Below are 25,755 nucleotides of genomic sequence, written 5' to 3'. Positions count from 1 at the left end.
CGTGTTGCTGCGGGGATTCACCCATTCAAGAAACAGCTAAAGAAAAGTTCAACTTTTGTTATCCTCAAACACAACTCTGGAGCTTCCATCTCCATCTTCCATCTGAATGAGCCAGAAGGTTGTATATTTGTCCTCAGCCTCCCACCCACTCATCATCTGTTCACTAAACCTAGTCCTAATAATGAACAATTAACCCCTCTCAGCACTAAGTGTGCTGGAGCATTTTCCTAAATTCATACCACTGAAGCTTATAACCTAAGTGATGCATACAGTGGGGCAAAAAAGTATTTAGTCAGTCAGCAATAGTGCAAGTTCCACCACTTAAAAAGATGAGAGGCGTCTGTAATTTACATCATAGGTAGACCTCAACTATGGGAGACAAACTGAGAAAAAAAAATCCAGAAAATCACATTGTCTGTTTTTTTAACATTTTATTTGCATATTATGGTTGAAAATAAGTATTTGGTCAGAAACAAAATTTCATCTCAATACTTTGTAATATATCCTTTGTTGGCAATGACAGAGGTCAAACGTTTTCTGTAAGTCTTCACAAGGTTGCCACACACTGTTGTTGGTATGTTGACCCATTCCTCCATGCAGATCTCCTCTAGAGCAGTGATGTTTTTGGCTTTTCGCTTGGCAACACGGACTTTCAACTCCCTCCAAAGGTTTTCTATAGGGTTGAGATTTGGAGACTGGCTAGGCCACTCCAGGACCTTGAAATGCTTCTTACGAAGCCACTCCTTCGTTGCCCTGGCGGTGTGCTTTGGATCATTGTCATGTTGAAAGACCCAGCCACGTTTCATCTTCAATGCCCTTGCTGATGGAAGGAGGTTTGCACTCAAAATCTCACGATACATGGCCCCATTCATTCTTTCATGTACCCGGATCAGTCGTCCTGGCCCCTTTGCAGAGAAACAGCACAAAGCATGATGTTCCCACCACCATGCTTTACAGTAGGTATGGTGTTTGATGGATGCAACTCAGTATTCTTTTTCCTCCAAACACGACAAGTTGTGTTTCTACCAAACAGTTCCAGTTTGGTTTCATCAGACCATAGGACATTCTCCCAAAACTCCTCTGGATCATCCAAATGCTCTCTAGCAAACTTCAGACGGGCCCGGACATGTACTGGCTTAAGCAGTGGGACACGTCTGGCACTGCAGGATCTGAGTCCATGGTGGCGTAGTGTGTTACTTATGGTAGGCCTTGTTACATTTGTCCCAGCTCTCTGCAGTTCATTCACTAGGTCCCCCCGCGTGGTTCTGGGATTTTTGCTCACCGTTCTTGTGATCATTCTGACCCCACGGGGTGGGATTTTGCGTGGAGCCCCAGATCGAGGGAGATTATCAGTGGTCTTGAATGTCTTCCATTTTCTAATTATTGCTCCCACTGTTGATTTCTTCACTCCAAGCTGGTTGGCTATTGCAGATTCAGTCTTCCCAGCCTGGTGCAGGGCTACAATTTTGTTTCTGGTGTCCTTTGACAGCTCTTTGGTCTTCACCATAGTGGAGTTTGGAGTCAGACTGTTTGAGGGTGTGCACAGGTGTATTTTTATACTGATAACAAGTTTAAACAGGTGCCATTACTACAGGTAATGAGTGGAGGAAAGAGGAGACTCTTAAAGAAGAAGTTACAGGTCTGTGAGAGCCAGAAATCTTGATTGTTTGTTTCTGACCAAATACTTATTTTCCACCATAATATGCAAATAAAATGTTAAAAAAACAGACAATGTGATTTTCTGGATTTTTTTTTCTCAGTTTGTCTCCCATAGTTGAGGTCTACCTATGATGTAAATTACAGACGCCTCTCATCTTTTTAAGTGGTGGAACTTGCACTATTGCTGACTGACTAAATACTTTTTTGCCCCACTGTATCTCCCCTCCAGTACTTTATCAGTGACTTTGTCACAGGAGGTATCGGAAGAGTAGATCAGAGATGTACTGTATGTAGGGGACAGGCCATGGATGGTCTTACATGTACTTGATGCCCCTTCACGATGTGGCATACCATGAAATACAAAAGGTTGGCATATTCCTCAAATAGATAACCGCTATATGTTTGCTAATATTTTGGAAACTGAAGATGAAATGTCAGATGAATTCAGACTTCAGACTAAGAGAGGTATTCACACTAGACACATAGGGTCTCAGGAGCGTGAGACCACCTTGTCGGTTGCGGGGCATGCATGAATTGGCCAAATTATGTGCTAAGCGTCTAAATTTTTTCCAATTACAAGGAGCAGTATTGCTATTCATATTTCATATATTCCATGTCTACATGCTTTAGAATGACAGAGTGCAATTTTTTTTGTACAGTGGGTATGGAAAGTATTCAGTTCCCTTTAAATTTTTCACTCTTTGTTTCATTGCCGCCATTTGGTAAATTCAAAAAAGTTCATTTGTTTCTCATAAATGTACACTCATGTACCCATCTTAACTGAAAAAAAAACAGAAATCTAGACATTTTTGCAAATTTAATAAAAAAGAAAAACTGAGATCACATGGTCACAAGTATTCAGACCCTTTTCTCAGACACTCATATTTAAGTCACATGCTGTCTATTTCCTTGTTATCCTCCTTGAGATGGTTCTACTCCTTCATTTGAGTCCAGTAGTGTTAAACTAAACTGATCGGACTTGATTTGGAAAGGCACACACCTATCTATATAAGACCTCACAACTAGTGTTGAGCATTCTGATACCGCAAGGATCGGGTATCGGCCGATACTTGCTGTATCGGAATTCCGATACCGAGATCCGATACTTCTGTTGTATCGGGAATCGGTATCGGGACCATATTAATGTGTAAAATAAAGAATTAAAATAAAAAATATTGATATACTCACCTCTCCGACGCAGCCTGGACATCACCGCTGGTAACCAGCAGCCTGCTTTGTTTAAAATGAGCGCGTTCAGTACCTTCCATGACGTCACGGCTTCTGATTGGTCACGTGCCGCTCATGTGACCGCCACGCGACCAATCACAAGCCGCGACGTCATCCCTCAGGTCCTAAATTCCCTTCTAGGAATTTAGGACCTGAGGGATGACGTCACGGCTTCTGATTGGTCGCGTGGCGGTCACATGAGCGGCACGCGACCAATCAGAAGCCGTGACGTCATGGAAGGTACTGAAAGCGCTCATTTTAAACAAAGCAGGCTGCCGGTTACCAGCGGTGATGTCCAGGCTGCGTCGGAGAGGTGAGTATATCAATATTTTTTATTTTAATTCTTTATTTTACACATTAATATGGTTCCCAGGGCCTGAAGGAGAGTTTCCTCTCCTTCAGACCCTGGGAACCATCAGGGATACCTTCCAATACTTGAGTCCCATTGACTTGTATTGGTATCGGGTATCGGTATCGGATTAGATCCGATACTTTGCCGGTATCGGCCGATACTTTCCGATACCGATACTTTCAAGTATCGGACGGTATCGCTCAACACTACTCACAACTCATAGTGCATGTCAGACCAAATGAGAATCATAAAGTCAAAGGAAGTGGCCATGGAGCTCAGAGACAGAATTGTGGCAAGGCACAGGTCTGGCCAAGGTTACAACATAATTTCTGCAGTACTCAAGGTTCCTAAGAGCACAGTGGCCTCTATAATGCTTAAATATAACAAGTTTGGGTCCGCCAGAAGTCTTCCTAGACCTGGCTGTCCATCCAAACTGAGCAATCGAGGGAGAAGAGCCTTGGTAAGAGAGGTAAAGAAGAACCCCAAGATCACTGTGGCTGAATTCCAGAAATGCAGTAGAGAGATAGGAGAAAGTTCCACAAAGTCAACTGTCACTGCAGTCCTCCACCAGTTGGGCCTTTATGGCAGAGTGGCCCAATGGAAGCCTCTCCTCAGTGCAAGACATATGAAAGCCCGCATAGAATTTGCTAAAAAACACAAGAAGGACTCCTAGACTATGAGAAATAAGATTCTCTGTACTGATGAGATAAAGATAGACCTTTTGGTGATAAATCTAAGCGGTATGTGTGGGGAAAACCAGGCACTGCTCATCACCTGCCCAATACAATCCCAACAGTGAAACATGGTGGTGGCGGCATCATGCTATGGGGATGTTTTTCAGCTGCATGGACAGGATAACTGATTGTCATTGCTGGAAACATGAATGCGGCCAAGTACTTACATATCCTGGATGAAAACCTCTTCCAGAATGCTCTGGACCTCAGACTTGGCCGGAGGTTCACCTTCCAACACGACAATGACCATAAGCACACAGCTAACATAACAAAGGAGTGGCTTCAGAACAACTCTGTGAAAATTCTTGTCTGACCCAGCCAGAGCCCTGACCTAAACTCAATTGAGTGTCTCTAGAGAGACCTAAAAATGGCTGTCCACCAACGTTCACCATCCAACCTGATGGAACTGGGGAGGATCTGCATGGAAGAATGGCAGAGGATCCCCAAATCTAGGTGTGAAAAACTTGTTGCATCATTCCCAAGAAGACTCATGGCTGTACTAGCTCAAAAGGTGCTTCTACTCAATACTGAGCAAAGGGTCTGAATGCTTATGACCACGTGATATTTCAGTGTTTCCTTTTTAAAAAATTTGCAAAAATTACTACATTTCTGGGTTTTTTTTCAGTCAAGATGGGGTGCAGAGTGTACACTAATGAGAAAAAAATTGAATTTACCAAACGGCTGCAATGAAACAAAGAGTAAAAAATTTAAAGGGGTCTGAATACTTTCTGTACCCACTGTATATTTTATATGGAGGTAGCTGCTCCTAGTATGCACCTATTCACATTAGCTTGGAGGTGCCAGTCAGTCTATTGTTATTTGTATATTAGCTCTCTGACCAAGCACTCAGCCCTTCAACATGTGGTGATCTTAATTACAGCAGGAGCCTACCTACCCTTTTCTGAGAGAGGTATTCGTATTCACCCAGGAACTGAAACTTATGTCTAAGAGTGGTATTCACTCTAGACACATAGGGTCCCAGCAGCGTGAGACCACCTTGTAGTTGGTTGCTGGGCATGCATGAATTGGCCAAATTATGTGCTAAGTGTCTTAATTTTTCCTTATTATCCAGAGCAGTATTGCTATTCATATTTCATATATTTCATATTGACATGCTTTAGCACTACAGAGTGCAACTTTTTTTTATATATTGATATATTGAATGGATCTAAAACAAATACCCCATCTTCCAAATAAAGAATATTCTTGCAGCGCCCCCCACTGCCGCAGGGCCGAGGGGTACCCGGTACCGGGCCTCTGAGTCTCTGCTCTGGCGGTTGTCACGGTGGCTAGGCCTGGTCCGTGGCCCTGCCGTGGGGGCGCCCAATAATAGGTGGAGGGAATAGTGATGATGTTATGGTGCAGGACGCGATCAATCACAAGGACACAGGGGTGCAGTCTCTTTACTGATGAATTCAGGGTCCTCAGTCCGGAATACGCTGTCAACAGGGCTGTCTGAGACCGGCCGGTCCGAAAGCACATCCGGAGTTCCCTTAACAGGTGGGAATCAGTGTCTACCTTCTAGCTCCTGTGTGTTGTAGTCCTTCCCTACTGAGCTCCCGGGATAGTCCTCACAACTGGTTCTGTCTGTCTCTGATGTTCGTTCTCTCCGTACCCCAGATGGTGTGGTAGGACGCACCCGTATGACAGGGTAGGCCTGGAGTTCTTCCGGGACCCTAGAGTCGCCCCTCTCCCACAGCTGCCTCCGTTGTCTGCTTAGGTGATTTGTGTGAGACAGACAACCTATAATTGGCTGTCCGGCCGTGGTTTGCAGTATGGCTTAGAGTCTCTTACTTGCTCGGCGTTCCGGCCACCGACTGCTGCGCCTCAGAAGGATGTTGCCTCGGTCTAACAGCACGACTCCTTCTGGTCCTAATGCCTCTTAACTGTATTCCCGTTGCTCACTGGTTTGCTCTGCTCTAAGGAGTCTGCCAGGATCCCATCCCTGACAGGTCCTCTCTCCAGCTCTCCCCAGTTACTTCTCACTCTCTGTCTTCCTGTCCAACCCCCAGTTTTACCAGAGTGTGAGGAGTGGCCTACTAAATAGAACCACCCCCCCCTGGTGGCCGGAGTGTGAAGTGTAGTGTGTGTTACCTGATCAGGTGAACTCTTTTAGTGCAATCAGACGTAACATTACTCCCCTTAGTGGCAGAGCGACGTTACTGCAACGACCAGGACTCTGGGGCGCTGCATTCTTATACTTAAAGAAAAAATGACCAAACTGAAGATATCTTCTTTATATAATCGAAATAAAAACTACAAGAAGTCTCTAAGATGGCACAGCAGTTCCATCCATCCAATCACAGATCAAGACAAGAGCCACATTTATTTACCTCAGACAGTGGCGTATCCTGGGGGGGGGCAGCCGGGGCATGTGCCCCGGGCGCAGCCGACAGGGGGGCGTCAGCAGGCCGCTTGATGATGCGGAGGTCCAAGGAGGCTCCTCGTCGGTGGCATCTGCCACCCCCACAGTCTGAGATAATCCTGTTCTCTGAGCCGGCTGTCAAATTGACAGCCGGCTCAGAGAAAGTGCTGCACGTCCTCGTCGAATCCCAAGGTGTACAGCGAAGCCGCGGCGGCGCCGCTGTCACTAGTAATACCCTTCGCTTGCCGCTTGCCTTGTCACTGTGAATCTGTGTGAGATGAGTCCCTTCTCAGCCAGTTTAAGCACTAGCCCCTGACGACCGCTGAGAGGCGCTGTCCGCCGCTGGCACTTCCATATCAGGGAAGCGCCAGCAGCGGCTGACGTCACTGAGCGTGACTGTGACAGGCTGCTGCTGCATTGCGCCGGTGTTCGGGTGTAGAGTGCACTGTTGGACGGTGCCGGTGGTAAGTGCTCCAGACCACGGCTGCGGGGACCGGGTAATGGAGCTGAAGTCTGAAGACTCTGACCGAACTTAACAGAGAATCAGTCAGAATGATAATGTTTGAAATTTAAGGGGGCTGGCTGGTTGGTGGGGTCGGCTAAATGGAGCCTGCAAGCATGATAGGGAGGGTCGGGAGCAGCGGCAGGGGCAAAGCAACGGTATGTGTCACACTTGTGACTGAGGACTGAAGCAAAACCAGGGGCTGGATGAAAGACTGAGGAACATGTGATATGGGGGGGATGGGGGCAGAAATCTTGACATTATATGGGAGCACAAATCAGGACAGTATGGGGGCACCAATGAGGACATTATGGGGGCACAAATCTGGACATTATGGGGGCACAAATCTGGACATTATGGGGGCACAAATCTGGACGTTATGGGGGCACAAATCCGGACATTATGGGGGCACAAATCAAGACATTATGGGGGCACAAATCTGGACATTATGTTTCAATAGAGTTAAGGTTCAAATGGGGAAGAGGGGGGGTCGCCAAACTGATCCTTTGCCCTGGGTGCAGGAAAGGCTAGATACACCTCTGACCTTAGACTCTAGGGGATATTGGGGGCCACTTTGTCTCCACTCTGGTTCTGAACAATGTTAAAGTGAACTTCATCCCCAAATCCCAACCGTCGATGAAACACTAACATCAAGTGAGTTAAGATTCACAAACTACAGCAAAACCACACAGTAAATGTTATAGTAACAACCACAAGTGTCCCATAGTAGTGCCAATCAAGATACTTTCAAACTAGGTGATAACCAGTAAATTCTCAGAGTACTGCCACAGTGCCCCATAAGACTGATAGTCAAGAGACCTCATTATCAGAGCAATACATCCTATAAAAGATAAGAGTAGTATAAGATAAATGAGAAAGTAGAGTAAGAAGGTTCACATAGAGGCACCAAGCAGTGTCCTACATCCAAAAAGTGCAACCATCAGTATCCACTTGATTAATGTCAGCAATGGTGACCCTTTATAGTGCCATCATTATTACAGTGCAGTCTACAGTAACTTCACAATGGTGCAGTGCCCTAATAAGAGCATTAGAGTAAAACGCACAGTGCCCCCCTTCAATGAGTATCAGCCATGACGCTCCCTTAACAGTACCAGTGATGTGTCAGAATGTCCTCATGACTACTAGACTCAGTCACCCCCATTTTTGATAGCCCCCGCTCCCAATTAGTTCAAGTCCCAAATCCTCATTATGGTTCCAGAGAAAGCTCCTCCATAATGCCGCACCATAGTTCCCCCTTATGTGCAAGATGTAGTCAACACTGCTTGATACCACCTTTCTTACGGCTCCTGATATTAAGGAGCTACATGTGAGCAGTGTAATAGTAGAAGCTGAGAGCGAGGAAAAAGTGCAAGTAGGGTCTTATCCAAATGAAAAACCATTTCTTAAAAGATACTAAAATGTGTATCAGTATGCTTTTATTGTTGTTTTCTTTCAAGTGAGGCAGGATAGGACCGGGGAGCTTCTGATGGATGTGTGTCCTATGCAGCTGCCTATTCTGCCCATCCAATGTCCCCATTCGTGCAAGGATTCTTCCCAATATATACCTGATATGTTATTATGCAAATTCATGAAATGATGTATTAATCAAGAGAGTTGTGCAAGCAAGCGATGAAGCTACATCTCCTTCATTAGGCAACACCCTTGTTTATTACATGAAGAAGAAGATAAAATCAACCGGGCGGTGCCAGCACAGCAAAGACACAACATGAAGTCTCCGGGATGCCTGCTGCTGTCCTTCCTGCTCATTGCGCTAATAACCCCAATATCGGGATATTACATAAGAAGACCAAGTAAGAATGCTGAGGCCAGACATTGCTGTGACTACTAACAGGGGATGTGTGTGGTGGATGTATGATTGGGCCTTAAAGGGACTCTGTCACCTGAATTTGGAGGGAACAATTTTCAGCCATAGGGGCGGGGTTTTCGGGTGTTTGATTCACCCTTTCCTTACCCGCTGGCTGCATGCTGGCTACAATATTGGATTGAAGTTCATTCTCTGTCCTCCATAGTACATGCCTGCACAAGGCAATCTTGCCTTACGCAGGCATGTACTATGGAGGACAGAGAATGAACTTCAATCCAATATTGCAGCCAGCATGCAGCCAGCGGGTAAGGAAAGGGTGAATCAAACACCCGAAAACCCCGCCCCTATGGCTGAAAATTGTTCCCTCCAAATTCAGGTGACAGAGTCCCTTTAATATGGGGGGGGGGATCTGGAAGGGACATTATTACTGGAATATTAATTACTGACTGCTTTATATATATTTGATTATTTTCATTGCAAACATTTTCTATCATGTTTTATTGATCAGACTATTGCACAGAAAATATAAAGGGAATGATATGGTTTTAAAACAATAATGTTACATCAATTTGCATCTGCAATGTTATATATTTCAAGATGCAAAATGTTCAAATAATTACCGTACTTGCTAATATTAGGAGATTTCAGCAGATAGGGAAATGCGGAGAGGTTTAGGATAATACAACAATCTGCCCCACTGATGATTGATTGCTGCTGATTGTTAAAGGATGCATAAATATTGTCATATGGTAGGAGTGATGCAATCATAGTGTTCATTTCACCGAAGGGCACTACAATGGGTTCGGAAAGTATTCATACCCCTTTAAATTTTTCACTCTTTGCTTCATTTCAGCCATTTGGTAAATTCAAAAAAGTTCCCCAATTCTCTCATTAATGTGCACTCTGCACCCCATCTTGACTGAAAAAAAACAGAAATCTAGAAATTTTTGCAAATTTATTAAAAAAGAAAAACTGAAATATCACATAGTCATAAGTATTCAGACCCTTTGCTCAGTATTGAGTAGAAGCACCCTATTGAGCTAGTACAGCCATGAGTCTTCTTGGGAATGATGCAACAAGTTTTTCACACCTGGATTTGGGGATCTTCTATCATTCTTCCTTGCAGATCCTCTCCAGTTCTGTCAGGTTGGATGGTGAAAGTTGGTGGACAGACATTTTCAGGTCTCTCCAGAGATGCTAAATTGGGTTAAAGTCAGGGCTCTTTCTGGGTCAGTCAAGAATGGTCACAGAGTTGTTCTGAAGCCACTCCATTATTATTTTAGCTGTGTGGTCATTGTCTTGTTAGAACATGAACCTTCAGCCAAGTCTGAGGTCCAGAGCCCTCTGGAAGAGGTTTTCATCCAGGATATCTCTGATCTTGGCCGCATTCATGTTTCCTTCAATGACAATCAGTCATCCTGTCCCTGCAGCTGAAAAACATCCTCATAGCATGATGCTGTCACCACCATGTATCACTGTTGGGATTGTATTGGGCAGGTGATGAGCAGTGCCTGTTTTCTCCACACATACCGCTTAGAATTATCACCAAAGAGGTCTATCTTCGTCTCATCAGTCCAGAGAATCTTATTTCTCATAGTCTGGGAGTCCTTCATGTGTTTTTTTTTTTAATCAAACTCTATACGGGCTTTCATATGTCTTGCACTGAGGAGAGGCTTCCGTCGGGCCACTCTGCCATAAATGCCCGACTGTTGGAGGGCTGCAGTGATAGTTGACTTTGTGGAGCTTTCACCCATCTCCATACTGCATTTCTGGAGCTCAGCCACAGTGATCTTGGGGTTCTTCTTTACCTCTCTCACCAAGGCTCTTCTCCCACGATTGCTCAGTTTGGCTGGACGGACAGGTCTAGGAAGACTTCTGGTGCTCCCAAACTTCTTCAATTTTAGCATTATGGAGGCTCTTGTGCTTTTAGAAACCTTGGCAGAAATTCTGTTGTAACCTTGGCCAGTTGTGTGCCTTGCCCCAATTCTGTCTCTGAGCTCCTTGGCCAGTTCCTTTGACCTCATGATTCTCATTTGGTCTGACATGCACTGTGAGCTGTGAGGTCTTATATAGACAGGTATGTGCCTTTCCAAATCAAGTCCTATCAGTTTAATTAAACACAGTTGGACTCCAATGAAGGAGAAGAACCATCTCAAGGAGAATCACAAGGAAATGGACAACATGTGACTTAAATATGAGTATCTGAGCAAAGGGTCTGAATACTTATGACCATGTGATATTTCAGTTCTTCTTTTTTATTACATTTACAAAAATTACTACATTTCTGTTTTTTTTTCCGTCAAGATGGGGTGCAGAGAGTAAATTAATGTGAAAAAAGAACTTTTTTGAATTTACCAAAGGGCTGCAATGAAACAAAGAGTGAAAAATTTAAAGGGGTCTGAATACTTTCCATACCCACGGTATATACATATATTTAAATACACAACATATATACTCTATATACATATGCACACTACATATATACACATACATTCTACATATATGCATATGCACAGTATATATGCTGTACATATGCGTACATACTATATATTGTAGAGATTAGACTGAAAGAATCCATTGTATCTTTCTCCTGAAACATCTGGCTCATATCAAGAAACTTGAGCAAGTTGACATTTCCTTTTTATGCACGCATTCCTTCTGTTATTATAGCCTTTTACCTACATACTAGAGGTTGTAAATTTCACAGTATAGATAAGCTTTGTAAGAGAATGTGAAATAATGAGCGCTTGTACGCATGTCTGTAAATGTATGTTTTTTTCTATATAAAGGAGGGGTAAAGCCCAGAGAGTCAGACGCGCTCCTGAGCTTCCCCTGTATATGATCACACAATACTTTGTTTGCGTGTCATTTACCTGGAAGCTTACCTCCAGTAAGCCAGGGACTGAGAAGGACTTAACATTTCTTTGGCGCATCGAACAGGGACCTGAGATAAGAGTATTTGCTCGAGATTTACCTGCGGATACGGACAACGGAGATCTGGGATAATGGACGGCAAATGAACTGAAAAACCTGGCCAGGTAAGAGACATTATTAGTTCTCTTTTATCTGCCCTGTATTATCCGAAAGATCTCTATGAGCCGTGTCACGCTGGGTTAGTCTAGTAGTGAGTAGATACCTATAAAACTCGGGTTACCATATTGTATAGACTTATGAGTCCTGTCCCTGGCAGTGTGTGAACAGTGTGAAGGTTGTGGTATGTTGTGAAAGAAGAGCAAAAGTGCGTAGAAAAATAAGCCGAAATAGTTGGGGTATAAGCCTTATACACGGAAGTCAGCCTAACTGGGTCATGTGGTTGCGTCCTTCTGGGAGACCTCCGCCCATGCTTGACTATTAATTAAGTGCTTAACTTCCTTCATTTCTGGATAAGGTTTGATAGAATGAGCCCAGGACGCGGGTTTTCATGAGCCTGGGACAAGTATGCTAACTGACACAGAAAGTTTTGTGATCTGTATGGTGTTGATGGGTCTGTTTGTGTGCATAATAGCACTTAAGTACGTCCTGCATATTAGAAGAAACGGAGCAGACAAGCCCTTCAATATTTTAGCTCCCTAGGAGAGAAGGCAACGAGACATCACCATAGAGTAAGTGATTGTCCAAACGTCACCTAGGGTAGTCATAGCTAATATTGAAAAGAAAAATGGGAAATAAACAGACCAAAACTGTCTTAGGACAAGTGGAAGCAGCAGATATCATACAGGAAAGATGTGGAAAGACAGTCAGAAGGCAGATTAGAAGGGTAAGAGGAAAATTGGGAATTTCAGAAGCACTTATGTTCAGTACAGAATGGGAAAGACTGAGTAAAGAACGAGGTGGAATTATCAAAGACAATGGGTGGGAAGAAATCATACATTGTATGATAGAGGTCTCAAAAACAGCTAAAGAGGAGAATTGGAAGTATGATCCAGACACTTCCAAATGGATCATGGGGAAGGGAAAAAGTTGTGACATAATCCCGCCACCTTACCTAGATCCAAAAGCCCAATCATTTGTACCATCTGGAAGAGCAGAAGGAGGAAAACAATTTCCAGCCTTGTATCCCAATCTTGGTGGGGTAGGAGGATGGGAATGTTCACACTGTGGACAACAAAATCCAGATTGGAGAAATGATTGCCTAGCCTGTGGTACACCTAGATATGGCGCTGTACTTGCCCCTGTTAGGGTAGTACCAAGACCTTTTAGAGAAGCTGGTGCTGATGGGGTAATTCGAACACTGCCATATACTGTGCCCCTAGAGGTCTCATTAGGACCTAAATGTTTTGCATCCAGATTTTTGTATGCCAGAGGTGCCCCAACATGTCTGTTAGGAACTGATGTACTAAAGAAATTTAGGGACGATGGCACAGTTATGTTGACTATCCCTGATGATGCAGAATCATTAGAACAATATGTCAGAATTCAGGCTTTTGAGGATTATACTGAAGAAAAAGAGTACACCACAGATCTAGACCTCTCAATGATCCCAGAAACACTGTGGGCACAGGGTGACACTGATGTGGGATTATTGCATATTTCTCCTGTAAAATTATCTGTGCAACCAGGAACTGTTCTCCCACAGCTCAGACAATACCCTGTGAGTGCCCAGCAGGAATTAGCAATTACAAAACAGATAGAGGGATATAGAGAGAAAGGAGTTTTGGTAGAGATACAATCACCTGCTAACACTCCTCTGTATCCAGTCAAGAAGAGAACTCTTGATAAGGGTTCCATGCCCAAATATCGTATGGTACATGATCTAAGAGAAATAAACAAAGTTCTAGATCCAATCACCCCAGTTGTACCCAATCCTCATACGTTACTATCACAGATACCAGCCAGTTCTCAAGTGTTTACTGTAATAGATCTTTCAAATGCATTTTTCTCGGTTCCTTTACACCAAGATAGTTGGCATTTGTTTGCATTTACATTTAAGGGCAAACAGTTGGCGTGGACACGCCTTCCACAGGGAATGATACACTCCCCTACTCTTTATTCAAATGCCCTACAAACAGTTCTTCAAAGGTTTGAACCTGAATCACAGGTAGTAATTTTGCAGTATGTGGATGACCTACTACTTTGCTGCCCAGATTTAGAAACTGCAGAAAGGTCCACTGTGAGTTTACTATGTTTTCTAGAAAAAGAAGGGTGTAAAGTGAATAGACAAAAGCTACAAGTTTGTCAGACCAAAGTGGTCTTTCTAGGTCATTGCATTTCTCAAGGTAAAAAGCATCTTACACCTCAAAGAACTGAAGCAATAAGACAGATGAATGAGCCTAGAAATCATAAACAGCTACGAGCATTTTTAGGAATAGTGTCTCATTGTAGACAATGGATTATACATGCCAGTCAACTAATGCAATCACTGTATGACTGTGTAAAAAGTGAACCTTATTTGTTGACAAAAGAAGGTCAGATTTCGTTCCAACAATTAAAAGATGCCCTTGTTTCAGCTCCAGCGTTAGGGCTACCAGACTACACCAAACCGTTTCAGCTTATGGCTGCAGAAGTTGATTCTCATGCTACAGGAGTTCTTACCCAGAAGCATGCAGGGAAACAAAGACCAATTGCATATCTTTCAGCAAGGTTAGATCCAGTAGCCAGGGCAGCGCCAACCTGTGTACGTGTGGTTGTTGCTGTCTCGCTATTGTTGGACAAAGCATCAGAAATTGTCCTAGAGCATCCACTCACAGTTCAAACTACACATGATGTTTATGGGATATTAAACCAGGTCCAACCAAAACACATTTCCATGGCCAGACATTTGCGGCTACAGTGTTCTTTGCTGCTTCCCTCTACTATCACATTTGCAAGGCTTCAGACTCTCAATTTAGCTACACTGCTACCTCTCGAGTCTGAAGGGGGGAATAAGGACACTGATCCACACGCAAATTTTTTCCCTACAGACACACATGATTGTACAGAGCTCATTTTACAAGAGACGGTAGGCTTACCCAATGTATCCGAAACACCACTTCAAAATCCAGATTTAGAGCTGTTTATAGACGGTAGTAGGTTTGCAGATGACACAGGTAATTTCCATACAGGGTATGCAGTTGTGTCAGAATCTGAAACTCTCAAAGCAGAACCACTTCCACCGAAACAGTCTGCACAAGAAGCAGAACTAACAGCATTGATCGAAGCGCTAAAAATAGCTGAGAATCAGACAGCTAATATATACACTGATTCTAGGTATGCACATGGTATTGTGTTTGACTTTGGAGTAATCTGGAGAGCTAGAGGTTACATGACAGCGTCAGGCCAACCTGTAAAACATGCTTCTCTGATCAAACAGATCTTAGAGGCTGCACAAGAAACAAAAGAAGTAGCAGTAATTAAGGTAGCTGCACATGTGAGACTCGACACTAGGGAATCTAGGGGAAATGATAGGGCTGATAAAGCAGCCAAGGCAGCAGCGGTCAAACCCTTACAGCAGGTTCATACTGTAAACCTCACAGAAAATACTGAAGATAGACTGAGACAAGCACAGGAAGATGCAGGAGAAGAGGAGAGGGACAGGTGGAAAAAGGAAGGGGCAGAAGAACAAGCAGGAATTTGGAAGAAAGATGGACTAATATGTCTACCTAGAGCCTGGTACCCGATTGTAGTTGGTGGACTACACCACCCTACTCATGTGTCTGCAAATGCAATGACACTACTGGCAAAGCAAGTCTGGTTGGCTCCAGGTTTTGGCAACTACGCAAGAGACTATTGTGCTGCATGCGTTATATGCCTGGCACATAATCCCGGACAGACGACAAAGACCCCTATGAAGCACCACGTCCGACCTCTCTATCCGTTTCAGCGATTACAAATAGACTTTATCCAGCTGCCAAAAAGTAATGGGTATGAGTATGTGTTGGTGTGTGTGGACATGTTCTCAGGGTGGCCAGAGGCCTATCCAGTTCGGAAGGCTTCAGCTAAAAACACTGCTGTAAAGCTAGTTGCCGAACTGATACCCCATTACGGTCTCCCTGAAGTGATCGAGTCAGATAGGGGTACTCATTTCACTGGAGAAATATTTCAAAATGTACTGAAAATGTTGGGTGTTGAAAGTCAGTTACACACTCCATACCATCCTCAAAGTTCCGGTAAGGTGGAACGCATGAATGGAACTTTAAAATTAAAAATACAGAAAGCCATGGCTGAAACAGGAATGCCTTGGACAGAATGCCTTCCACTGGCCCTTTACTCAATACGCAATACCCCAAGGGGTAAGACTAAACTGTCTCCATATGAAATTTTGTTTGGTAGGACTGCCAATTTAGGATGTTATTTTCCACAACAACTTGTGTTAAATATTGAGTCATTGACTTCTTATGTGCAAAATCTTCAGAAACAATTAACTAAGGTGCATGCACAAGTTTTTGCTTCCCTTCCAGATCCTGACAACATTGAAGGAAGTCACAAGTTGGAACCAGGTGATCAAGTCTATGTAAAAAGACACACCAGAAAGGCTCTTGAACCAAGATTTGACGGACCCTTCCAAGTCCTGTTGACAACACCTACATCAGTCAAGCTTGAAGGAAAGGCATCATGGATACATGCAAGCCACTGCAAAAAAGCAGTACAAAACTCATGATATTGATGTTAATAATGTTAACACAGATGTGGGATAAATTAGTTAGAGCCACGGATTATCTAGATGATCAGATTTGGGATATATTGGATATACTAAACACTAGTATAGCTGTACAGAATCAGCTTATAATAGTCATCAACCAACATACTCTGGTATTGGATTACCTAACTGCCTCACAAGGAGGTATGTGTCAAATCATCGGACCCACCTGCTGTCATTATATAGACCCGAATAGTACTATGAGTATGACATTTAAATTAAAGGACGTACAACGACTCAGAGATCAGTATGACAAAGATAATGACCAGAATAAGGATAACTGGTGGTCAGATACCTTTTCTTTTCTTAACCCAGCCAACTGGTTCAGAGGAATCGGTGGGTGGGTTGCTGGGATCATGCAGAGCATAATACATATAGTTATGATTATTGTAGTCATATACGTACTATTCCAGATTGTGCTCAAGGGTATCTCAGTATGCACAGATAAACTTTGTGTAATAGATGCAAGAGTATAAAGGTTTTTTTTTCTTTCTCCTTTATTCTTATGTTATCCTCTAGTGATTCTGATTAATATTACTGTACTAATTTTTGTTTTTATATTTTAGTATACTGCTAAAGAAGAAAATAATTTGCGATAGAAGAATTAATACTAGATTTGATTCTCTTATTAATAATATAAGTGTGTGTATGTGTAATACCAAAAATAAAGGCTTTGTCTTTGGCCCTATGGTAATAAATAAAAGGAATATGTCAAAGGGGGGAATTGTAGAGATTAGACTGAAAGAATCCATTGTATCTTTCTCCTGAAACATCTGGCTCATATCAAGAAACTTGAGCAAGTTGACATTTCCTTTTTATGCACGCATTCCTTCTGTTATTATAGCCTTTTACCTACATACTAGAGGTTGTAAATTTCACAGTATAGATAAGCTTTGTAAGAGAATGTGAAATAATGAGCGCTTGTACGCATGTCTGTAAATGTATGTTTTTTTCTATATAAAGGAGGGGTAAAGCCCAGAGAGTCAGACGCGCTCCTGAGCTTCCCCTGTATATGATCACACAATACTTTGTTTGCGTGTCATTTACCTGGAAGCTTACCTCCAGTAAGCCAGGGACTGAGAAGGACTTAACAATATATATATATATATATATATATATATATATATATATATATATATATATATATATATATATATACTGGCTGTTTCCAGCCATACACTACATATACATCTACACACTATATATAAATATACATATCTACACCTCATATATACCCAACATATACACACTATATACATATGCACACTACATAAGGGTGGCGCCCCCCAGGGTCCTGGTAGTCACAGTAATGTCGCTTTCCTCACGGGGAGAGTGATGCTACATTTGGAGGCAAGAAAGGATAACTGTAACCAGTAACCACAAACATGCAACACATTCACACTCCAGGCCACCAGGGGAAGCTTTTGATCCTATTTACTAGGTGACTCCCTATATATATAACTGGTAGTCTGTAGGGAAAGTTAGTGAGTTCCAGACAGCAGTCTGAGGAGGACAGAGGGTTTACGGAGCTGTGCATGCCACAGAGCTGCAGCTCCCAGAAAGAGACATTTAGAAAGCAGAATTGATTGCAGTGAGCGTGCAGGAGAGGAAGCACAGGAGAGGATACCAGAAGGGGACCAGCCCCGAGCAGGCTGCCTCCCTCTGAGGCTCAGGACACCGGTAGCCAGAACACCGAGGTTGTAAGGACCTACACGCCTTACATCAGAGACTGGCAGGACAGCTAATTGCACGTTACCTGTCCACACCCACACCCAGGAGGCACGGTGACACCCCACAGAGCCGGGTCATGTAAGAGACTCTATAAACAGGCTCAAGTCACCAGTCATACAGGTTTTGTCCTATCCTATCCGGGGGACAGAGAGAAAGAGATAACATCTGTGAGGACCTTATGTGAAGCCCCAAGCAGTAAGGGACTACACCACTACAGCACAAAGTAAGGCTTCTATTTTCCACCTGGATAAGGGGTCTCTGGACTTGCCTCCAAACTGGCCGGGCCCTACCTGCCCTGTGATCCAGTGCCCTGGACTGTGGCTGCTGAAGTCTTCAGTAAATGAGGTCAAGAGACTGCAAACCTGTGTCCTCGTTCCTTACTGCACTTCTCACCATTCTACCATCTATAAACTGGGAAGCCCTGGGGACATACTTCACCTGTGGGAAGTAATACCATCTAGCTGCCATAACATCACCCCAGAGGACCCCTTAACCCCTTCATGACCGTGGGATTTTTCGTTTTTCCGTTTTCGTTTTTCACTCCCCTCCTTCCCAGAGCCATAACTTTTTTATTTTTCCGTCAATTTGGCCATGTGAGGGCTTATTTTTTGCGGGACGAGTTGTACTTTTGAATGACACCATTGGTTTTACCATGTCGTGTACTAGAAAATGGGAAAAAAATTCCAAGTGCAGTGAAATTGCAAAAAAAGTGCAATCCCACACTTGTTATTTGCTTGCCTATTTTGCTAGGTTCACTAAATGCTAAAACTGACCTGCCATTATGATTCTCCAGGTCAGTACGAGTTCATAGACACCTCACATGTCTAGGTTATGTTTTACCTAAGTGGTGAAAAAAAATTCCAAACTTTGCAAAAAAAAAAATAAATGAAATTGCGCCATTTTCCGATACTCGTAGCGTCTCCATTTTTCATGATCTGGGGTCGGTTGGGGGCTTATTTTTTGCATGCCGAGACGGCGTTTTTAATGATACCAATTCGGTGCAGATGCGTTCTTTTGATCGCCCGTTATTGCATTTTAATGCAAATCGCGGCGACCAAAAAAATGTAATTCTGGCGTTTCAATTTTTTTTCTCGTTACGCCGTTTTGCGATCAGGTTAATGCTTTTTTTTTATTGATAGATCGGGCGATTCTGAACGCGGCGATACCAAATATGTGTAGGTTTGATTATTTTTTTATTGATTTATTTTGATTGGGGCGAAAGGGGGGTGATTTAAACTTTTATATATTTTGTATTTTTTTCACATTTTTTTTTACTTTTTTTTTTAACTTTTGCCATGCTTCTATAGCCTCCATGGGAGGCTAGAAGCAGGCACAGCCCGATCGGCTCTGCTACATAACAGCGATCATCAGATCGCTGTTATGTAGCTAACATGCAGGTGTGCTGTGAGCGCCGACCACAGGACCTCTATGGTTACAATATCCAAGCATCGCCGACCCCCGATCATGTGACAGGGGTCGGCGATGCGCTCATTTCCGGCCGCCCGGCCGGATGCGGTAGTTAAATGCCGCTGTCTGCGTTTGACAGCGGCATTTAACTAGTTAATAGCGGCGGGTGATCGCGATTTCACCCGCCGCTATTGCGCGCACATGTCAGCTGTAAAAAACAGCTGACATGTAGCGACTTTGATGTGCGCTCACCGCCGGAGCGCACATCAAAGCGGGGGTCCCGACATCGGACGGTATAGTACGTCCGATGTCGGGAAGGGGTTAAAGCAGCGTCGGTCACCCCGACCGAATACCACAGGTGGCGTCACGAACATAAACTTTATTCCCTTTAAAGACCTTTCCCTTTTACATGGGCGTCCAGGGCCATGGACCGGGTTGCAGCCACCGTCACATAAATTCTCTGTTAACACCGGACCCGGTACTAAGTACCCCACGGCCTTGGCGGGCGACTCATGTACATACAGGGTTGGATTGGCGAGGTACCAGTGAAATTCCCAGTAGGCTAGAGAGAGAAGAAAAAATGCTTTTAGGGGCACAGACTCTTTAAAAGGGCAGTCAGGGGTGCATGCATGCACACCTGACCCGCTGCAATGACAAGGGCTGGGGTCACCACCCAGTGCACGTGGGTAAGTGTCGGGGCCCTGGATGAACGGGAGGCACTAGACGTCAGGGTCACCTGTATGCTACAGGGTCCGTGAGTCAGGGGAGCTCGGTTTTCCCTCAAATACTCACCTCTCCTCATTCCCTTCAGCTGTGCAGCTCTTCAGAGTCTTCTGACTCTGACGTCTCTGGGCTGAGGATGTCACTACAGCGCGCCCTATGTCATGAGCACTGCAGAGTCAGAAGTCACTGAGGAGACCAGAACTGCAGGAACAAGAGAGATGGATATTTGATTTTTTTATGTATGGAGCATTATATGGGGTCATTATACTGTATGAAGCAATATATGTGCCCTAATATACTGTATGGAGCATTATATGGGGCCCATTATACCGTTGGGCACATTATATGAAGTTCATTATACCATTAGGAGTAATATATGGGGCCATTATATGGTATAGGGCAATATATGGGTCATTATACTATATGGAGCATTATATGGGCCCATTACACTGTATGAAACATTATATGGAGCCGTTATACTGTATGGAGCAATATATGGGGTCCATTATACTGTATGGGGCATTAGATGGGACAATTTTACTGTATGGAGCAATATATGTTGCCCATTATATACTGTATGGAGCAATATACAGTATGGGGCCATTATTCTGTATGAGCAATATCAATATATGGGGCCCATTATATACTGTATGGAGCAATATATGGGGCCCATTATACTGTATGGAGAAATATATGGGGCACATTATTCCATATGGAACAATATATGGTGGCCATTATATACTGTGTGTAGCAATATATGGGGCCCATTATACTGTATGAAACATTATATGGGGCAATTAATGTATGAGGCCCATTATTCTGTAAGGAGCATTATTTGGGGCCCATTATTCTGTTTGGAGCATTAAATGGGTCCATTATTCTGTATGGAGCTTTGTATGGGGCCAATTATTCTGTATGGAGCATTATTTGGGGCCCATTATTCTGTATGGAGCATTATATGGGTCCATTATTCTGTATGGAGCATTATATGAGGCCAAATTGTACTGTATGGAACATTATATAGGGGCCTATATACTGTATGGATCAATCTGTGGGCCACTATACTGTATGGTGCACTGTGTGGGGCCATTATACTGTATGGACAACTATAATTCATATACCAGAAAAAATGGAGTAGTCCATTGTATTAATGTTTATGCACAAATATCTTAAAAAATGACATTTAACAATTGGAAGACACATGAAGACAAAAGCATAAGCAAGATATAGGTGTCAATATAGTACATGCCACATATGTGTATTTGGCTTGGGAAGAGATATTATTTAATGAAATTCATTAGAATATAGTATCTAGTACAGTATAGGAGTCCGTATATTATATCAAACATATTTAAATTGCCATCATCATATAACATTTATGCCAGTGCAAAAACACACCATGTAAACTCCTCAGTAAGGTAATTCATTGTGACTGCACTGAGAAACCATAACCATAATGATCCCTGGAAACCAAAACTGCAAATACTAGTTCTTAGTATTTCTTACCCATCTATCACCCAGGTGGACCAAGTACCTAAGCAGCTACAAAGCGTGTTTTACGTGGGTTTCCTCCACGTGGTGTGACGTGCAGATATTCCACGTGGAAGCCAATGTGAAACGCGTGTTGGGGCCTCTGCATGACATACAGACATTCCATCAGACATGAGTAAAAGTACTTTTTACTGTCTAGTTGACTTGCTACCATCTATATTGGACTATATTGGTGCTTTTCATGTTTGTATCCATTGCCCCTGCCATTCATGATCACACCATTATGTAATGACAGAGACTACAGGGGATGTCAGGAGTCATGAACTGTAGAGGGTCTGTAACTTATGACCTTCGACACATTTCATCCATGATATCCTCTATTTCTGCACTTTTTAATGTGTATACACTCCACGGCCCTTGGATTGGTGGCATATGCACGCTCCTCTACCGTTTCCCCATAGGGAGTTTGAACCCTTTTGATATTAATTAATATTTGGTGACATTTATATATCAGCATCTCCCCCTTGGACATCATAATTTTGCCTCTACTATTACCCCATGGTTGTATGGTTGCCCGCTTGTTTGTAGAATTGTTATTTCTATTTGGATATGTTTGTACTATAATCTGTTATGTGACTTTAAGGCCGGCGTCACACTGGCGAGTTTTACGGACGTAAGAGCGCAGAAAATACGTCCGTAAAACTCGCAAAATAAACGGCACAATTATTCTCAATGGGACTGCTCCTATCAGCCGTATATTACGGTTCAGTATTATACGGCTTTCTACGGCCGTACAAAATCGCAGCATGCTGCGTTTGTCAGTGTATTGCGCAAAAAAATCGCCAATGAAAGTCTATGGGGGCGAGAAAAATATGGATTCCACACGGACCAGCAGTGTGACTTGCGAGAAATACGCAGCGGTGTTAGTGAAAAGTCGGTAATTCAATTGCCGGCTTTTCATTTCTCCTGCCTAAACCCGACAGGATATGAGACATGGTTTACATACAGTAAACCATCTCATATCCCCATTTTTTTTGCATATTCCACACTACTAATGTTAGTAGTGTGTATGTGCAAAATTTCAGCGCTGTAGCTGCTAAAATAAAGGGTTAAATGGCGGAAAAAATTGGTGTGGGCTCCCGCGCAATTTTCTCCACCAGAGCGGTAAAGCCAGTGACTGAGGGCAGATATTAATAGCCAGGAGAGGGTCCATGGTTATTGGCCCCCCCGTGGCTAAAAACGTCTGCCCCCAGCCACCCCAGAAAAGTCACATCTGGAAGATGCGCCTATTCTGGCACTTGGCCACTCTCTTCCCACTCCCTGTAGCGGTGGGATATGGGGTAATGAAGGGTTAATGCCACCTTGCTATTGTAAGGTGACATTAAGCCAGATTAATAATGGAGAGGCGTCAATTATGACACCTCTCCATTATTAATCCAATTGTTTGAAAGGGTTAAAAAACACACACACACATTATTAAAAAGTATTTTAATGAAATAAACACACCGGTTGTTTTAATAATTTATTGCTCTCTCAATCCATCAGGAACACCCTCGCTTGGCAAAATAATAAACACACAATATACATACCTTCTGATGTCCTATCACGTCCAACGAGGTAATCCATCTGAAGGGGTTAACTAATATTACAGGCACGAGCTGCGATAAACCACTCGCTCGTGTCTGTAATCCCCCGGGTGCTGAAAGGAAAGCTGGATCTGTACTTACATTGAGTCGTGGTGATGCGCCCCTGCTGGATGTTCTCATGAACTGCAGCCTGGGAACTTTTTCCCACGCTCCAGGTCATATGAGGACATCCAGCAGGGGGCGCATCACCACGACTGAAGGAAATGTAGGTCAATGACCTACATTTCCTTCATTCGCCGGGGAATGACAAGCACGAGCACACAGCTGCATTAGCAGGGCTCCTGCTTGTAAATTATTTTAACCCCTTCAGATGGATTACCTCGTGGGACGTGACAGTTCATCTGAGGGTATGTATCTTGTGCGTTTATTATTTTGCCAAGCGAGGGACTGCAAAAGGATTGAGAGAGCAATAAATTATTAAAACAACCGGTGTGTTTATTTCATTAAAATACTTTTTAATAATGTGTGTGTGTTTTTTAACCCTTTCAAACAATTGGATTAATAATGGATAGGTGTCATAATTGACGCCTCTCCATTATTAATCTGGCTTAATGTCACCTTACAATAGCAAGGTGGCATTAACCCTTCATTACCCCATATCCCACCGCTACAGGGAGTGGGAAGAGAGTGGCCAAGTGCCAGAATAGGCGCATCTTACAGATGCGCCTTTTCTGGGGTGGCTGGGGGCAGATGTTTTTAGCCACGGGGGGGGCCAATAACCATGGACCCTCTCCTGGCTATTAATATCTGCCCTCAGTCACTGGCTTTACCGCTCTGGCGGAGAAAATTGCGCGGGAGCCCACGCCAATTTTTTCCGCCATTTAACCCTTTATTTTAGCAGCTACAGCGCTGAAATTTTGCACATACACACTACTAACATTAGTAGTGTGGAATATGCAAAAAAAAAGGGGATATGAGATGGTTTACTGTATGTAAACCATGTCTCATATCCTGTCAGGTTTGTGCAGGAGAAATGAAAAGCCGGCAATTGAATTACCGGCTTTTCACAGATATCGCGCTGAAGTAAACATAAATACAGAATATATATATATGTGTCTCAATGACATATATATATATATATATATATATATATATATATATATATATATACTGTATATATGTTTTACCGAACATTTGAGTACATAAATCCATTAGATGTCGGTTTTGCAAGCCTGCGAGAAAATCTCGCAGTACGGATGCCATACGGATTACATACGGAGGATGCCATGCGCAAAATACGCTGACACACCCTGACTACGGATCACTATTTTGGGAACATTTCTCCGTATTACGGCCGTAAAATACGGACTGTATTGTCTTACGCCGAGTGTGACGCCGGCCTTCCATATACTTTATACTGGGGTGTTCAAGTTTCTTATGTTCTGTATCCTTACTATGGACTGTGGTACTTTTTTCAATCCGCAATTCTGGCTATGTATATATACATTGAAGCCGTGCTGGTTGCAGAGTGAGTGGAGTGGGGGTTTTCAGACAGAACAGTGCGGAAGTGTCGTTATAATTATTAATATAAGTATTTATTATATTTCTTCATCTTTGCGTGTCTGAAAATGCTACTTAAAGAAGGTCTAAACAGATGGATTTAAAGGGACCAAGAATAATGTTCTCACTGAGGCAAGGTTCTTAAAGGGACTTGGTCAGCCCCAATGCATTTTTTAATCTAACCAAACGTACTTATAGGGGATTTAGTCTCTTTAAGAATTGCCTTTACCGTTACTTTATTAATTCTTGCCTCCATTGTGCTCAAAAAGTGGTTTTTCTAATATGCAAACTATGGTGCTCAAAGAATCCTTGGCGTGGATCAGCCATTATGCCCAGTGGTTTTTGGATGCAGTAGGTTCCTGTGGCTTGTCCAGAAGGAGCACTGTCCAGAGACAATCCGTAGGTCTGTCCTTACTTCTGTGACTGCTCCGCTATCCTTCTAGCTGCAGCTGTCAATCAGGGCAGATGAAGGCGGCTGTATCTGTAACAAGGGTGACCGAGGGGGTAGTTGTGGTGAGTTGTTTAAAGGCACAGTACATAGACAGAGTCCACTGAACAAACGTTCAGTGAGCACCCCCAGTCCGTTGCACATAGATAGATGGGACCATCACAGAGGTTACCTTCTCTTCATCTGGTCACAGCAGTCCAGGTAAATAAAGGTCTGGAAGGTAGCTGTACTCCAACAGGGAAAAGGAACTTTTATTGAATAAACGATGAAGGATGGCCAAAAAGACAATTTCAACACTGGCTTCCTGCTCTTTCCCTGACATGTGCTGGGGCAGTACCCACGTCCACAGTGGTCGAGATTCGCAGTCATCCAATCGCTGGCATCTGGGTCCCTGAGACCCCCTGTTAGGGCTAGCGGAACGCACCAAATAATTAGAAAGATAGAGTAAGGTGCGTTCGCAGCCCGGGGTCCACCGTGCAGAGATGGAACCTGCTGCTAAGTGATGACGGACTATATGGCGGTACAATGTG

The 25,755-nt window shown here is 43.4% G+C and overlaps 1 long non-coding RNA gene across 1 annotated transcript in view; it reads left to right on the top strand.

Moving 5' to 3' along the window:
* Nucleotides 1-8,566: 8,566 nt before the first annotated feature.
* The window catches only part of LOC143805175 (uncharacterized), a 33,662-nt gene continuing 16,473 nt past the window's right edge, over nt 8,567-25,755 (top strand). Inside the window, exon 1 of the long non-coding RNA XR_013221197.1 lies at nt 8,567-8,650. This is a non-coding gene — a long non-coding RNA (uncharacterized LOC143805175). The remainder of the gene's footprint in view (nt 8,651-25,755) is intronic.

This window comes from Ranitomeya variabilis, chromosome 1, assembly GCF_051348905.1.
Source record: "Ranitomeya variabilis isolate aRanVar5 chromosome 1, aRanVar5.hap1, whole genome shotgun sequence".
Taxonomy (NCBI): Eukaryota; Metazoa; Chordata; class Amphibia; order Anura; family Dendrobatidae; genus Ranitomeya; species Ranitomeya variabilis.
Note: the sequence above shows the minus strand (reverse complement) of the source record. Positions and strands in the feature narration are given on the sequence as shown.